General features: G+C 43.4%; 1 protein-coding gene across 7 annotated transcripts in view; it reads left to right on the top strand.

Moving 5' to 3' along the window:
* Positions 1-17,546, top strand: part of APBA1 (amyloid beta precursor protein binding family A member 1) — a 207,955-nt gene that overhangs the window by 1,392 nt on the left and 189,017 nt on the right. The gene's annotated exons all lie outside the window — the stretch shown is intronic.

Raw genomic sequence — 17,546 nt, 5'->3', positions numbered from 1 at the left:
TGGAGGTGTGAATAGAAAGATGGGGTCAGGGGAGTGTTTGAAAAGAAGAAAAAGATCATACTGAGAAATGTTTGGTACCACCCTTGGTCAGCGTCACATAGGCAGGGCGTTTTCCTAAGGAAAAGGGACACTTTATTTCTACGGCTGGTGTCATCCACTCTTCCAGCTTTCACAATGGCTCGGTGGTGCCATATGTCATTCACGAACTGAAATCTCCTGAGACCCATGATAATGGGGTCCTGGGTTGGTGAGGTCTGCTTTCCTAGCCAAGGTAGCCTGCTAATAGAGAATTTGAAAAATGTCACGCTGGCAATAAGTCACCCAGTGGGAGCCAGGATGCAGAATTGCATCCAGAGAGTATAGCTGTTTAATTGTCTCTGTGTGATAAAGATAGGCTTATGTGGGCTTGGGTAGAGATAGGGAGATAGCATATTCATATGTGTGTCCACTGCAGTTTGACTCCCAGTGCCTGTATTTCTCCTGCGGTATTTGTAGGAATTAATGCACCTCTACACTTAATATCTTGAGACTTCTTTATAAAATGTTGTGTGACTAGATTAGCCTGCTGAGAACATATTTAAATCACAACACCTTAAATTCTACTGCATTGCTGTCAGAATCCAAACTGTCTGCCCCAGTCCTCTTTGAAAAGCCTCTGGCAAGCATGGCTATCCAAGTAAATATATAACACGTTGGCATCAGAGGGTTCTTTCTCTTTTTTCCTTTTTAAAAAATTTTTGTTTTGGCAAAGGTTGCATGATATTGTTGTTACATCAAAAATAATAAAACTCGTGCTGTGCTCCTATGGTTTTTCTTCCTGTTTATCTTCTCTTAATTAACGATGATATATAGACCAGGTGCTCTTGAAGCTGTGGACATTACATTTCCCCATGTCCTTCAGTCAAGCCTTCTAAAATTTTAATGTGAGGTTGTTGGATCTCCTCCAAGATTTAAGGATAGATTTATAAAAATGAATTTTGAATCTTAGTTCTTTACTCCATGTCAGTTCTGCCAATGTCTTTCTGAGAAAAGTACTTATGGAATTTAAAAAGCATTCGAAGAGGTTGTGTGTGTGTGTGTGTGTGTGTGTGTGTGTGTGTGTGTGTTTAAGTTGTCTTTATATTTTCAAGTAAAATCCAGAGATGTAAAGGTCTTACAAGAAAGTTTAAGAATGTTAGAAATTGACAAGGTAAATACACTGTTCAGAAGAAGAAGAATTATACAACAACACAATTGATGACTCAGGCAGGAATTAGTGATTTCCTTTCTAATATAAATGTGATAATTAAAAAAAATACAGTGGCAGGCTTTTCCAAAGACTGGACTGGTAAGGTTAATGATACAGCTTGAATCCTATAATTCAGTCTGGTAAACAGCCTTACGTTTTGCTGTAGCCCCCAGCAAGCTGTTTGTTCTGCACGGATGCATTTTCTTCACTTAAAGTACCATTAATGCCTTTCTTTTCCATTATTGGGTCTCTTAAAGAAGTTAGTTTTTCAGAAAACTTGGAAGTAAAAGGCATTTGAAAATTGGCCTGTGGGGCCAAAAGAAATAAACTATGGTACCGTGGGGAGATGGGGCTTGTGTCCTACCAGGAAAAAGTAACTGTTACTAAAATGGAGAGAATTTCAAGGACTAGAGGCCAAAGTTAACCCTTTGGGTTACAGTCATTAACTTACAAATATTTCTCAACTGCCTACTTGATCTCAGGCTGTTTGTACCTTTGAATAGAGTTTGGGGGATGTCCAGAGTGGCACAGATGTGAAGAATAGGGAGGCTTAGATCCTGCCCAGAGGAAATTCATGGCCTGGAAGGAGAGACAGGGCATACACATAACTGACGACTATAAAAATGGGGCAAAAGTGAGGTACCTGGGTGGCCCAGTCGGTTAAGCGTCTGCCTTTTGGTTTTGTCTCAGGTCATGATCTCACAGTTTGGTGAGTTTGAACCCCATTTCGGGCTTTGCACTGGCAGCACAGAGCCTGCTTGGGATTCTCTTTCTCTCCCTCTCTCTCTGCCCCTCTGCCACTTGCACTATCTCTGTCTCTCTCAAAATCAATAAACACTAACTTAAAAAAATGGGCAAAATGGCTACATTACCCAAAAAGCTGCATTCCTCCCATGCTGTGGGTGTTCGCAAGGTATAACAATGACTTCCAGTGGAAGAATTAGTGAACATTACATGGAAGGGATCACGTTTGAGCTGCGATTTATACAGGCGGTGTCTGGGCTGGCAGGGAAGGAAGGGCATGTGTGAGGAGGAGTGAGTAGCAGAGACTTGGTGACAGAAAAGTGTGTGTTTGCCCAAAGAATCGTGTGTTTTGGCTGAAGTGCAGGGAATGCCAAGGGATGTAATGAGAGAGAAGGTGAGAAAGAGAGGCTTTCAAGGTTGTGGAGCAACCTGTGTGTGGATTTCAGTCAGTAAGTACCAGGGAGCCATGGGAGGCTTCTGAGAGAGAGGGTCATCAGGGTCAGAACTGTGCTTTAGGGCAACAACCTTGTAGCAATGTGTTGGACATAATGCAATGAGAAAAGACTGGTTGCAGGGAGACCAGATAGAGTCCTTTGTCAAATTAGGGGTAAGAGGAAATGAGGCAGTGGGAAGGAGAAGAAGAGAAGGGCTCCAGATGGGGTGTGGGAATAATCTACATACTGACAAGGGAAGTCAAAAGTCATCATTGAGCTCAGCTGAGACAGTGATGGGGCTGTTGTCAGAGAGGAGGTTCAGAGGAGGATGAGGAAGAGGAGAAAAAAGAGCTTTCATTTTGGCCATGACAGATTTGTCCAAATGAAGGGACTAGAATACAGGTGTAGGTGTCTCAGAGAGAAGTCAAAGCTACAAAGAGAGATTTGTGAGTCCTGTACTTAGGAGTGATTTTGATGTCTCGGGAATGGCCTGGGAAGAAAATGGAGCAAAACAAAGGGTAAGGGTAGGATCCTTGGGGGATGTCTGTATGTTGAGGGGTGGGGGGGAAGAGAAAGAAGAGAATGGGAGCAATATTAAACAAGGGACAGCTGGAGCAATATGGTGGAAGTCACACGGTGTCACAGAAGCTGGAAAGGTGAGGGAGCCATCACCATTCCTACATCATTCATACAGCGCACCCCATAGGGCCAAGGGCACAACAAAGGAAAAGCCAATGGATTTGACTCCTTGCTTTCCTCAATTATCTCTGAGGCAGGTGGAAGTGGGGGTTAGAGTCAGGGGTGTGGTGCGTGTGGAAAGCAGTGAAGACAGACTTACTTTCAAATAAGTTGGGTGGTGAGAGGGAAGGGGAGTTTGATGCATCAGAGAAATGACATACTATAGATAAAGTAATGTGTTTCTCGTAAGAAGGCATGGGCCTACCTTCTCATCAGAGAAAAAAGAATCCATAGCAAAGAAGAGACATTGAAAATCTAAGAGAGACTCTAAACTAATGGAATGGAATCTTCAGGAAGGTGGGGGGATCCTGAAGGAGGGCAGAGGAAGGACTCTTGAGACAGAAGCATGGGAGCTTTGAGGTGGAAAGAGAATAATTTGGCCACAGATAAAGTCAGAGGTGGGCAGGTTGAGACCATGGGCAAAATGACAACTTGGAATATGCCTTGTGGAAATGTAGCAGTGAGTCAGTTAGGGGCGAGTAAAAGATTTCCCCCCAACTATGCGGACCACTGCACTGGGGGAGTGTGAATTTATAGTGGAGCCAATTAGCCCTATGTAAGCAGAGTTGGACAACTACTTATGTTATTTTTGTAATTGTGGGCATTTAATGTTATTAAATACAGTGTTAAATCCCGTTTCCCTTAAACTCAATGAAGAGCGAAAAATGGTTACCTTTAAAATTAGCTAATTAAAAAAAATACTCCACCCGAAGTATTTCCTGTGACTATTCTCCCTGAGGGATTGCTGACTTAAATCAATAAAACATATAGTAAAAGAATGGGGGGAAAAACGCAAGTGTTTTCAAAAAGATAGGCTTTCTCTATCTGTAACAGCAGGATATGGCTTTACTGGGGAGCATGAAGTCGATTTTTCAAAAGAAAAATCAAATATAGCACCTCACTCAACACCATACTCATCATAAGCAGTCAATAAATATTTGTCACATGAATACATGAATAAATTTATTTTTTTAGTAAGCTAGGGATAGTATCTAAGATCTAAAATACTGGGATTTCTTTCTGATTTACACCGCAGACATTGAATGAGTTACATTCCATGGCCCATACAAGTTTATGATAGAATTAAAGAAGTTTTATTTATTCATACCTGCTACATATGTGGAAGCTTTATAAAAAATTTCGTTTCACAAAATAATTGTGTATCCTTTAGGCTTTTGAGTTTTGGGGCTGTCGTGATTCTGGATGAGTTTATAGCACTTCATCTGTGGTTGAGTGATGATTGGGGCATTCTAATGATGAAAGAATCTATTCATTTCTTCAACAAACATTCCTTGAACCCCTCCTCTAGACCAGACAACTATTCTAGATTCAAGGGGTACAGTGAGGGGGAAAAGTTGCTGCTATCGCTGACCTTTTAGTGGGGGGAGATTAAAAAATAAATAAGCCAATATATATAATATGTCAGGGGATGGTAAGTGCCATAAAGAATAAAGTAGGGAAGACACTAGAGCGTGACGATGTAGAGGGTGCTGTTATTTTATAGAGAGTGTTAAGGGAAGGCTCTGAGCAGAGAGTTTAATGAGTAGAGGAATGAGCCATACAGCTATTAGGGGGAAGGACCTTGTAAGCAGAGAGCATGTCAGGAGCTAAAGGCCTAAGCCAGACATGCTTGGCATGATCAAGGAACAGCAGGGAGGCCTCATGGGTTTCCTTGCTTCACCAGGCTGTGTCATATCGTACCTCATAGGTGGAGTAGTCGCTTGGGGATCCTTAAGGGACTTGTAAGGCAGTGCGTTGTTTTGCCTTTCAGTCAGTCTCCCATAAGGCTGTACCAGCAGGTGCCATGTTTGGGCTGACCTGTGTGTGAGTCAGTGCTGGGTTTATCAAAAGACAGGTTGGGGCACCTGGGTGGCTCAGTCGGTTGAGCGTCCGACTTCAGCTCAGGTCATGATCTCACAGCTCGTGAGTTCGAGCCCTGCATTGGGCTCTGTGCTGATGGCTCGGAGCCTGAAGCTTGCTTCGGATTCTGTGTCTCCCTCTCTCTCTGCCCCTAACCCACTCACATTCTGTCTCTGTCTCTCTCAACAATAAATAAACATTTAAAAATTAAAAAAAAAAAAAAAGACGGGTGTCCTTGAGCTAACATTGAAGCTGGAAAACTTGAAAACTGGCTCCGTCTGGGTAGTGATGAAGCTCTAGTCAGCTCCAGATTGTCCCTCTCCCGGAACTGCCACATGGCTCTTCCACAGTCTGAGTCCCTCTTCAGTTTATAGGCTTGCTTTTCTTCCTTCCATTTTCATGTTCCATTCTCAAGTCCTTGAGGCTGGAACCATGTTTTGTCCATCTGGGCATACCCTACAGCCCCCAGAAATACTCTCTGCATCAGTGAGGGATCATCAAGTACTTAGGGAAAGGAATAGATGAGACATTTCCAAAGATGTAAGTAATCCAGGTGGAAAGAATGAGGGTAAAGCTCATCCACCTTGACTTGTGCAGACAGCTGGTTTAGAGGACACAAAATCGCCACATGACACTGAAGTAGCTTATGCATGCGGGGCCTGAGACAGGGGCTTGGGTGCAAGTAGTTTTAGTGGGGAGGTGATCCCAAGAAGCATGAGTGAGAGAGTGGAGTAAATGAGACCGGGAAGAAAAGAAAGCCAGTAAGAGGTGGGCTGATGAGCAGATTACCATTGTGGGCAATGGAGGCTCAGTTCTGCTGGGATAGCATAGAATGCACTTTATCGTTGTCCAGCAAGTGGTGGGGAAACCAGGATGTTCATCCATCATGTGTTACTAGACATGCTGAATCCCTAGCACTTTAGGGGTGCCAGTAATGGCCTGAGCAAGCCCAGGAGGCACCAGAGAAAGCCCTGGGGTGGATAAGCAGAAGGCAGAGCGGGCTGGAGTTGGGGATTTGTCAGTGTGCATGGGAAGTGTCCCGCAGAGCTGAGAAGGGGGCTGAGGAGACGTGAAGCAGGGCTTCATTCGGCATGGAACAGACAGAGCGTAAAGAATCTTGTAACAGATAAGAATCAGTCTGATAGCAGTTATTGATGTTTTAATTTAGGGATTTTAATGCATTGCAATAGCTACCTACAATCTGGTTCACTCATGTGCGGACCGCGAGGAGCCTCGGTTATGTAGGATGCAGGTCACCATATATGCCCACGTATAAGGTACCCACGATGATAAGGTGGTCCCCAGTTGTCCCATGAGATGGTTTTTAAAAAGGCTTTACATCAACTTGAAAAAAGCACATTTTAGGGATACAGATAAAGGGTGAAATGTATACTTGTATTCAATTTTTAACTTACTTGCTTATAGTTAAAATCGTATTGTGTAAAAATTAGCAATTTCAAAAATATGACATCCTTCTATTCTCACACTGTATGATATTGTTTATTCCACTGTTTCACCGGCTCCTTTGACTTCAGAGTCTTTTTTGTCATTAGGCCACGTTTGGTGTGTTAATTTCTAACTTGTTTGAAATATAGTAGTTCTTTTTTTTATTTTAATGTTTATTTATCTAAGAGAGACAGAGTGTGAGCAAGGTAGGGGCAGAGAGAGAGGGAGATGCAGAATCTGAAGCAGGTTGCAGGCTCCGAGCTATCAGCACAGAGCCCCACGGGGCTCAGACTCACGAACCGCAAGATCATGACCTGAGCCAAAGTCAGATACTTAACCGACGAAGCCACCCCGGCGCCCCAAACTATAGTACTTCCTAAATGCTTGTACGATGCTGCCACTACAAACTATATCCCAAGCCCTGTGTGCCCATTTACATAAGAACAGTTGTTCCTATAGGTGTATATTCACAATCTCACAACCCAGCATGTCTGAATTATTTGGATAAGGACATCCAATATAGGAAGCTGTGAAGAAATATTTACTTAAATTGGTATTAAAAGCGTGGCCTCCTTCGTGCATGTATGCATGTATTCATTCATTCATTTGTCCATCCTTTTTCAATCATGTGACCTCCATACACATTCCTGTGTAATATCAATGGTGATCATTTCAGGCTCTCTTCCCCAGATCTGTTTCAAGTAATCTGCCTACCCCTCCTTTTCATGAAATCTTCAGGCTTACTGGGAAAAATGTTTTTGACATGGTTTCTCCCTTTAAAATCATCTGTCGTCACAACCAGCATTAATGAATTGCTTGATTTCAGCTCTTGTTATCTTGGAGATAATGGGCTCTTTGCTTTCGGGTGTTCAGAAGAAAGTAATTGAGAGAATGCCTCATAACGTGGAGCTTTCTATGGAGTCAAACTAAATCTTTTTCCAAAATCTAATTTTTGGGTGGTAGTAATACCATCCCTGTCCACTAAGTTTCCTCTCCAGCCCCTTTCTCTTCTGCTCCCTGGTAAATCAACTCGTGTAAAACATACAGTCCCCATTTATTTCATAAAGGAGTTGGTTAGTTATCATTCTGAATAACGTAATCATTCATGTTTCTGATTTCTAATACATCCTGTATCTTGAGATCAATTCTGTATTCATTGTCAGATACACCTTATTTTAAAGACCAGGTATACTTGACAAGTTATGCATACTTTTTCCTCCTGTCAATTGTAGTGTGTTTTAAATGCAGAGGAAGAGTTTGACATTGAAAACATTCCCACTCATCAGGAATGATTAGCCCTTAACATGACTGTTCAGTGAATTAGGATTCTTATACCGGACTTCCCTGAAGTGATCACACTTTTCTTCGGTGGCTTTAAAATTTTTTGGACCATGATCCCTACTGAGAATACAATTTACACCATAGCCTGGCAATACAGATGACTAAATGTAAACACACATGTACACACACACGCGCGCGCACACTTATCACTGAAACACAGAGGTTTCACTCAACAGTGCTTGCTTGTCCTTTATTATGTATGGTACACTCTGATATTTTCTGTTTTGTTCTGTTCTAGTCCATATGGTTGGCAACCCATTAAAATGATTTCAGCACTAATGGGTTCTGACATGTAGTTCAAAAAACACTGTTCTGTTGTGTTACATCCATCAAAAGGAGTGCTTCTTTTTCTTATGGTGTGAAATGATTTCATGTCAGAAGTTTAGGGTTTATTTCTTTCAGATCATCAGCATACCTAGACATCGGGTGGTGTGCACGTACAATGTCACAGTAGTCCTAAGAGGAAACTTTATTTTTCAGTCAATGTCTTATTTCTGAAAGAAGAAATTATTAGTGTGGAAAATGGAAAGCAGAATCAAACCTTAGTGGCTTTCCTGGGCTGTGCACACCACGCCTAGGCGCTGGGCCCTGACCTCACCGTTGGACTGATTACTCACTGGCCTGCCTAATCTCTCCTTACAATTCTTTCCTCCCCTTCTGCCTTCCTACCTCTTTCCCAAGCTGCGGCCACCAAGCCCTGGGAGTTCAATTACTTAATTCTCAATTGCAACCTAATATATTTCTTCCCTGATGTGAAAATAGTTTTTACACTCAATTCTCTTCCAAATAACTTGAAAGTACACGAATTTTTTTCCCCCTGAGCTAATGCCTAGGGGAATTTTGTCCTAAAGGAGCTAGAAATTGTTCCACAGATGGAATGTTTCCATAGTGTTAGGGAGCATGAACGTCTAACCTGATCTTTTATGTTCAGGTATGAATTCATCCTTTATGGCTCTCTAGTTATCTAATATAAGTACATATTAATTACTGCTTTACTTATTTGTTTTTTAATGTTTATTTTTGGGAGAGAGAGAGAGAGCAGGAGAGGAGCAGAGAGAGAGGGAGACACAGAGTCTGGCAGGCTCCAGACTCTGAGCTGTCGCGGGGCTCAAACTCATGAGCCGTGAGATCATGACCTGAGCTGAAGTCGGATGTTTAACCAACTGAGCCACCCAGGCACCCCTGTCAATCCCTGTTTTAAAGTGCCCAGCACCCAGGGGCACCTGGGTGGCTCAGTCGGTTCAGAATCCGACTTCAGCTCAAGACATGATCTCACGGTTTGTGAGTTCGAGCCTCACATTGGGCTCTGTGCTGACGGCTCGGAGCCTGGAGCCTGCTTCCGATTCTGTCTACATCTCTCTCTGCCCCTTCCCCGCTCATGCTCTGTGTCTCTCTCAAATATAAACAAAGCGTTAAAAAAAATAAATAAATGCTCAGCACCTTCCCCCAGCAGTGAATGAAACAACAAGGTAACATCACAACTGCAAAGTGCCAGGCGTTGTGCTGAGTAGTATACAGGGTTAACTCATTTGCTTCTCCTGATAGTCTCATTTACTCTTCAACTTCATCAGGACAGGATTTATGCAGCAGACAGGATTCTGAGGCTCCCGGATGTTCTCTCAGTGACTACAAGACCGGATGAGGGCACTCACCCCAGGTCCAGGGACACGTACCGTCTCAGGCTGCTTTTGCACTACAACAGTGTGTAAGCCAATGAGCAGGGCTGCATTCCAATAAAACTTTATTTATGGAGACTGAAATTTGAATTTCGTATCTCTTTAACATGTCACAAAATTTTGATTCCTTTCTTGATTTTTTTTCCCCCCAACCATCCAAAAATGTAAAATCATTCCCAACACCCAGGCAGGACATAAACAGGCAGTGGGGCTTGTCCCCTGGAACTTAGTTTGCTGACTCGTGGGCCCAGACAGTTCCTGGTGCCAGTCTCCTTTACCCTGGGGCCCTGAGGTAGCCCCTCACTGCACTCACCCAGCTGGCCTCCCTTCTTTATGATGCCCTTGTCCCACGTGTGTGTGTGTGTGTGTGTGTGTGTGTGTGTGTGTGTGTGTGTGTTGTCTTTCCAATCTCAGCACCATGGGGTGGAAAGGTTCAGACACTATCATATGATGCTGCCATCAATCAGCTGCCAATATTGAACAAGTCTCTAGATTGGCCCTAGCGAACCTCAGTTTCCCCAGCTGTAAAAGGGAGGATGATGAAACCTGCCCTTCCTACCTCTTCCTATACAGAGCTGCTGGGAGGGTCAAATAAGATATAAAGGGCTATAGAAAAGTAAGGTAGACGTGTCACTTCTTTCTTAATGACCTTGGGCAGAAGTGATATCTCCCTCTTCTAACCAAGGGGTTGGCAAACATTTTCAGCGTAGGGCCAGACAGTAAATAGGTCCTGTGGGCCATACGGGTCTCTGTCACAGTTGTAGTGCGAAAGCAGCCATAGACAATATGTAAACCAACGAGTGTGGCTGTATTCCAATAAAACTTTATTCATGTTTGCCGAAATCTGAATTTTGTATCACTTTCACATGTCCCAAAATTTTGATTCCTTTCTTCATTTTTTTTCAACCTTCTAAAAATGTAAAAGCTTCTCCCATCTCCCAGGCAGGACAGAAACAGGCAGTGGGCCAGACTTGTCCCAGGGAACTTAGCTCCCTGACTCCTGACATAAATGCTTACGACACGTTGTTCTGCTTGTTAGCAAGCAACCACAGTTCCCTTTGGACCACAGAAATGCATGCCCACTTTCTTCCTTCTCTCTCCTGTCCTTCCAAAATGTACATCCGCCCACCTACATTTTTTTTTCACCTCCTTTAGCACTGGGAAGGATAATAGCATATGGACAGCATGCACGTACGTACACATATAGAGTATATGCGGAGTACATGTTTGTTGAATCAGTGGGGATGAGAAAATCTGTTGCTTTTCTGTGTATCTTATTTTTCCCATCTTTTTAAAGAAATCCCACCTATTCTCTAGCAAACTTTGGGGAATGACTGAGTCAACTTCTGTAATTAAATTTAAGGGCTTTAAACTTCATGCCTAGGAGTTTTCTCTCCCCCCCCCACCCCCGCCCCTGTTATTAACCATAAAAGGAAAAGAATGTCAGGGAAGAAAGAAGAGGAAAACAAACAGTCAATAGAAAATCAGCCTTTCAGCATCAAAAGGGCTTATTGGAGAATAACCAGAATGGCCAAACATTTAGCTTTAGTCCCTGGGGCTTTCTGTCACTACCCTGAGCTCTGGAGGCTGAAGGCTTCTGTGCCTCAGCTGTCAGAAGCCCTGCCTTTTGCTTCATGTTCTCAAAAATTTAACTCAGGGGTGGGGGGGTGGGGGTGGGCAGAACTCTGTGCCTTTGTCTATGAACAAAGAGAACCAGGTAGAATGTACTTTATTTTTTCGTCTGTGTTGCCCTATTGTGTATCAAGGAATCCTGCACATCTCTGAACAGCAAAGCCTTGAACACAGCTCCCAATTTTTTTCTTTCTTTTTAAAATGTTTATTCATTTTTTGAGAGAGAGAGAAAGTGCCAATGGGGGAGGGGCAGAGAGAGAGGGAGACACAGAATCCCAAGCAGACTCCAGGCTCTGAGCTGTCAGCACAGAGCCTGACATGGGGCTCGAACCCATGAACCGTGAGATCATGACCTGAGCTGAAGTCAGACGCTTCACCGACTGAGCCAGCCAAGTGCCTCCCGTTTTATTTCTCGATAAGTATAGGCCTGAGAGTGGAATGGTTAGGAAATGTGTACATTAAAATTTTTCATCTCAAGTGAGGTGGACAGAAACTGGATGGTGGAATTATGACAGCATGTTACACGAACAACACGTTCGCTAGTTTTCCAGATATTCTTTGATGAATATGTTGCTCTGTGCTCTGTCATGAGGAAACTCTATGTGTGTGTGTTTAAGGGGTAAGAAGAAAGGAACAAGCTAGAAAATTGGAACCAAAATTATTAATAGAATGTGCCCTTTAGTAAAATTTGTTAAGGAAAGGAGCAGTTAGGTCAGCTTTCAAATAAGCACTGTTTTAGTGTGCCCAAATATATTAATTTTCTGTAACCTGGGGAAAAGATCCACGGCTGGTGTGAAATAAATCATAATGTATGCTTTCAGCCTGGCACAGACCATTACAGCTCTGGTAGATGCTGTCTGGCCTCTAAGACAGAAGGCGAAGCTGGTGTTAGAAGTCACGTGAAGTATTGGAAGCTTGTCTGGAGAAGCAGATAGGCTGAGGGGCTCAGGGTTTCATTCCCTATTATGTCCGAGCTGCTCCGGGTGAGATACAACATACTACTTACCGGTAGTGCGAAGACCTTTTTCAAAATGACCCTTAGTGGGTGGAGGCAGAGGGGTGCAGCAAGGTGGTGGGGAGGTAATTACCCATCTGTCTCCAGTTTCTTGAGTAGAAGGAGGCTCCCCTTGATGAAGTCAAGAGACTGTTTATGAAGGCAGAGGATGACAGTTTGGTTCGTTATGTTATCTGCACAGTGAACCTTACCTTTTCTTCTTTCTAAGTGTGATTCCTCCCTGTCTGACCCACCTGCCCTTCTTTCTTTCTTCCACTTGGGCCATTACAGCGGGCTTGTGAACAAGTGGATGGCTCCCCCCACCCCCCTATGCAGGACGTGTCTAGCAAATGTCTGGTTGTCATTGATTGTCCCTCCATGTGCAGGCTGTGGCACTGAGGCTGGTCAGAGGTTTGTACCGATTGGTAGGGTTTGTGGAGGTCTTAGGTTGGGCTCCCTTGAGCAGACGCTGAGAAGAAGGAATCTCCAAATGCCAGCGGGTGGCTTCTGGTCACGTGTGTGTGGCATGTAGCAGAGGTCTGGGATCTAACTGTCTGTTACAGTGAATCTCCTATCTCCAGAGTCTTCTCTACCTCCGTCTTTTGCTAGGGTACTACAATCCAGTCAATTCCAGAGAAATATGTTGAAACCTCTTGTTCGTGGATCTTCTTCCTTTCGTTCTCTTTGTGGATTTATACCTCATCTATGCCTTTGTACTTATATAAGTGGGGTCCCGAGAGGAAAAGAATAAAAATATATGTGGTCACACTGCCACCTTTAAGCAGAAGCCACTCAAAACAAAAGCTAAAGTAGAATCTTTGAATGAAGTAAGGGCACACCCACACTTCAACATTTACAGAACTGCAACTTCTTGGAAATAGGCTGATCGTTAGGAATTAGCCAGTCTAAGTATTATCTAGCAAAGTGCTATATTAGCTAAAAGCCGTACTTATAATCTGTTACAGCCATTAGCTGGATAATGTGAGCCAGTCGTTACTGTTGATATCTTTGGGCTCAGCTTGGGGATGTCTGTCTTCTGCAACGTTTTTTGGAAAGTAACCTAGACCCAGGTCAGTAAACTGTTGATGTCAGCCTCAACCGTGCTTCCCGTGTTATCACATCAGAGTTAATCTTGGCAATTCAATAGTTAACAGAAACCTAAGTAAATAACTTTGGCAGTCTCCAAAAACACCATCTTGTTCAGGGCATCTTGAATTAAAGCAACTGCTCTCTGAGTTTAACAGGTTTACTGACAGGCAGGGCTCAGTACCGTGGAGAGAGAGCAACCGTCTCTCCAGTTTTTCTTGCATGACTCCTTCCTCTCCAACTAGCAGACCTGTCATTTCTTCTTTAGTGGAAGAAAATCTCGGGCAGGTCCCTTAGATCTCCCAATTACTCTTAAGTGGTGAAAAGTTAAATCCAGTCTATTAATCACATGATACAGTCCTGTGTAATAATTAAAATTCCAAACTCCTACCTGATTTTTGATTTTTAAAAGTTGCAGTATTACTTGAACAGAAGTGAAGAACAGCAATCTCAAGTGTAGTATGTTTGATTTTCACATATTTGAAAAGCCATCAAGACGCAGAACATTTCCTGCCCTTCCTGCCTTCCGCCCCACCCCCAGGCTGCCTCTCACCCCTCCCCAGTCAATATCAACCAGCACCCCGAGGTAACCAAGGTAACCACTACTCTGCCCTCTAGCACCATAAAGCAACTTTACCCCTTTTTAACTTCACATGAAGAAATCACAGAGTATGTAACCTTTTGTGTCTGACTTTTGTGACTACTTCAATAGTAGAGAGTTAACCGTGTTGCTGTATGTATGGGTGTTTCATTCCTTTTTGTTGCTCATAAGTAACACATTGTGTGAATATACAGAGTTGACACATCCATTCTTGCCTTGGAGATCAGCTGGGTGGTTTCTCTGGGAACATGCTTGTACACTTATTTTGCTGCACGAATGCACTCATTTCTGTAGGCGTGGCATTGCTGAGTCAGAGTAGGTGCATTTTTGGGTTTTAGAGATGTTGTCAGTTTTCCGCAGCGGTCTTAATAATGTCGTCTCCTGACCACAGTTCATGGAAGTTATCGTTGTCCCTCATCCTTGTCGGCACTGGCATCCTCCCGTCGGTTTGGCGCTCTAGCTATTCCGGGAAGTGTGCAGTCATGTTACACGCGTAGTTTTAAACCTCACGTCCTCCAGCTCGAGCAGGCTGTTTCTGCGGAGCCCACGTTATGACCACAGGAAACACACGCCCTGTTCTACTTGCAGAAGTGCCTTTTGCTCTAAACACAATCCCTTCTGTCTTCGCCCTGCTAGCTCTGACTAGCTTTAGATTGCTCACAGCCGGAGTCAGACCCTGACACCGGAGGGCCTATGTCAAGCTCCTGGGGTTTCTCTCGAAGGCTTCGCCTGGTGTATTAGTCACCTAGGGCTGCCTTAACTAAATAACACACACTGAGTGGCTTAACCAACAGAGATTGATTGTCTCACAGCTCTAGAGGCTGGAAGTCTAAGACCAAGGTGTCACACAGCAGGTTTGGTTTTTCTTCTGAGACCCTTCTCCCAGAGTTGCAGACATCCACTTCTGGCTGTGTCCTCACATGGGCTTATCTTGGGGGGGGGGGGCACATTTTGATGTCTCTTCCTGTTCTTACAAGAACATCAGCCATGCTGGATTAGAGCCCCACTCCATTTAACCTTAATTACTTATAAAGACCCTGTCTCCAAATATAGTTACCTTGAGGATTAAGGGTTTCAGCCTTTGAGTTTGGGGGTGGGGGGGTGGGGAGGAGTGGGCTACATTTCAGTCTATTATTCTTGGTTTAGTGTATATGTAGGGAGAGTACTCTGCCAGTTCTCTAGCGACACATGAAATACTGAAGGCACAGCCAATTTTGTTAAATCAAAGTACAATCCGGGGCACCTGGGTGGCTCAGTTGGTTAAGCAGCCAACTTCAGCTCAGGTCATGATCTCGCATTGGTGAGTTAGGGCCCCGCATCGGGCTCTGTGCCACAGCGCGGAGCCTGGAGCCTGCTTCAGATTCTGTGTCTTCCTCTCTCCCTGCCCCTCCTCCACTCACTCACTCTCTCTCTCACACACACAAAAATAAATAAACATTAAATTTTTTTTTAAAAATACATTTGGTCATGATTTAAAGTAATAGCTGGGAAGATATTTTTTTAATAATATAAGGAAAACACATGCATTAAAAAGCATAAAACACCCACATTTTTATCACTTGATGAATTTTAGATATGTATAAAGTACCACCCAAATCAGGATGTAGAAGATAGCCAGCACCCCTTAGATTTCATATTACTCTTTCCCAGTCCCTATTTGTTACTACCTCCCCAGGGGGAACCACTCTTAGGCCTTCTATCAACATTTATCAGGTTTGATGATTCTTGAACTTGATTAAAAAAGCACATACATACTTTTTAAATTCAGATTCTTTGAAGTGGCATAGTATGTGTGAGATATATCCATGTTATTATATGCATAGGTAGTATGTTCTTCTTGTTGATGTACAACAATTTGTGTATCCATTCTATTTGTAGACATCAAGGTTATTTACAGCTTTTGGCTATCACGAACTAAGCTGCTATGAATATTCCTATATATGTCTTTCTGTCTTCATTCATATTTCTTACATATATACTTAAGAGTGGAATTCTTTGGCCATAGGGATAGGTGCATATCCAACTGGAAATATTTTAATTGACTGTTTTTATAATAAAGTACCTTTCTTTTTTATAATTTTAACATCAACTCTTCACAACTCAAGGATAGATGTAGGTATACATTGTGCTTTTATGTGGCAATTTGTTTCATTTGACTTTTTCTGATTAATTTCATTGTCTACTTCAGTTCACTGAATGTGATTTTGTTACTTTATATATCAAAGGTAAACGAGGTATATGCTTGTGAATTCACTAGATACAGAACAGGTTACTCATGCATATTTGAGGAATATTTTTGTCACACTCTGTTAAGAAGCCAACAAGCTTCTACTAACAGGCGTTTTGTTTATTTTATCTGAACCAACAAGGTTATGCATTCAGAATATTTTTCATTAGAAATAGTTTTATGTACAGCACAACAAGCCAGTGCATATTTCAGTTTTTAACATCTTAGTTGTAAGCATTAGCTGAGACCCATTCTGACCAAAATATAGCAATTTTAGCTAGAATACTGTAAAGCAGCTTTAAAAAACACCCAACAATAATAAAATGGCAAATATTTATGTATTGCTCACTATAAGTAACATCAGATACTGTTGAAAGCATTTAACAGACATTAACTCATTTAATCCTTGTAACAACACTCGAAAGCACGCTATTATTATCCTCAATTTACAGAGGAAGCTACTGAGGCACAGAGAGGTCAAGAGACTTACCCAAGATCACACAGCCAGTAGGTAGCCAGGGTCCAGAATCTATGCACATATAACCACTATCTCATACTGCCTTTGAACGCTCATCTTTCTGTTTATTCCTGGGAGTGGAGACTGTGGGAAAGAGCATTCCCGCTTTCTCCATTTCTGGACTTTTTCTCAGTTTAGACTGAAGCTGTCGCAGTTAAAATCTTGATTATCACTTTGATTTCCATTAGTCATATGCAAAGGGATGCAACCTGCTGTCACTATCATTAAAAAAAATCACATTAAAAGAATACCTCCCGGGGCGCCTGGGTGGCGCAGTTGGTTAAGCGTCCGACTTCAGCCAGGTCACGATCTCGCGGTCCGTGAGTTCGAGCCCCGCGTCAGGCTCTGGGCTGATGGCTCAGAGCCTGGAGCCTGTTTCCGATTCTGTGTCTCCCTCTCTCTCTGCCCCTCCCCCGTTCATGCTCTGTCTCTCTCTGTCCCAAAAATAAATAAACGTTGAAAAAAAAAATTTAAAAGAATACCTCCCTCCCCCCACCTTTTAAGCCCTGAGGTTATATTGGGGCATCTGTTGGGGGACACGGGAAGTTCCCACGGATACCCTGAGGCCCTGAAGACCAACACTTGTGTGGCATGAGGATGATCCTGAGAGACACAGGCCTCAACCACTGTGATCAGAAGGCTCGGTCCCCATTTGCTGTGCACACACACTGTGCCGAGCCCAGTCAGGACCCAAGCAGGGCCCACGCAGCGCCTCTCCCCAGGGCGCTTCAGAATCCAGCACAGGAGACAGGCATTCACACAAACCACACGCATGTCGTTGCTGTTGTTACTCATGTGTGACAGGGACACTGGTCCTGTCAGGGTCACTCAAGAAGGACTTCTCTGTGTGAGGAAGTAGCTGAGGGGGTGAGAGGAATGAGCTCCAGGGCCCTGGGACAGGAGGAGGTGTGCAGAGGGGACAGTGGATGTCAGGTGGCTGGACGCATCCCCAGGGCCGGGTCAGGCCGGAGCTCCAGGCTTCTCTTTATTCTGAGGACAGTAAGAAGCCATTTTAATGTTTC

The sequence above is a fragment of the Leopardus geoffroyi genome, chromosome D4, assembly GCF_018350155.1.
Source record: "Leopardus geoffroyi isolate Oge1 chromosome D4, O.geoffroyi_Oge1_pat1.0, whole genome shotgun sequence".
In the NCBI taxonomy this organism is placed as follows: Eukaryota; Metazoa; Chordata; class Mammalia; order Carnivora; family Felidae; genus Leopardus; species Leopardus geoffroyi.
The sequence above is the reverse complement of the archived record's forward strand: the minus strand, read 5'-3'. Positions and strand labels throughout refer to the sequence as shown.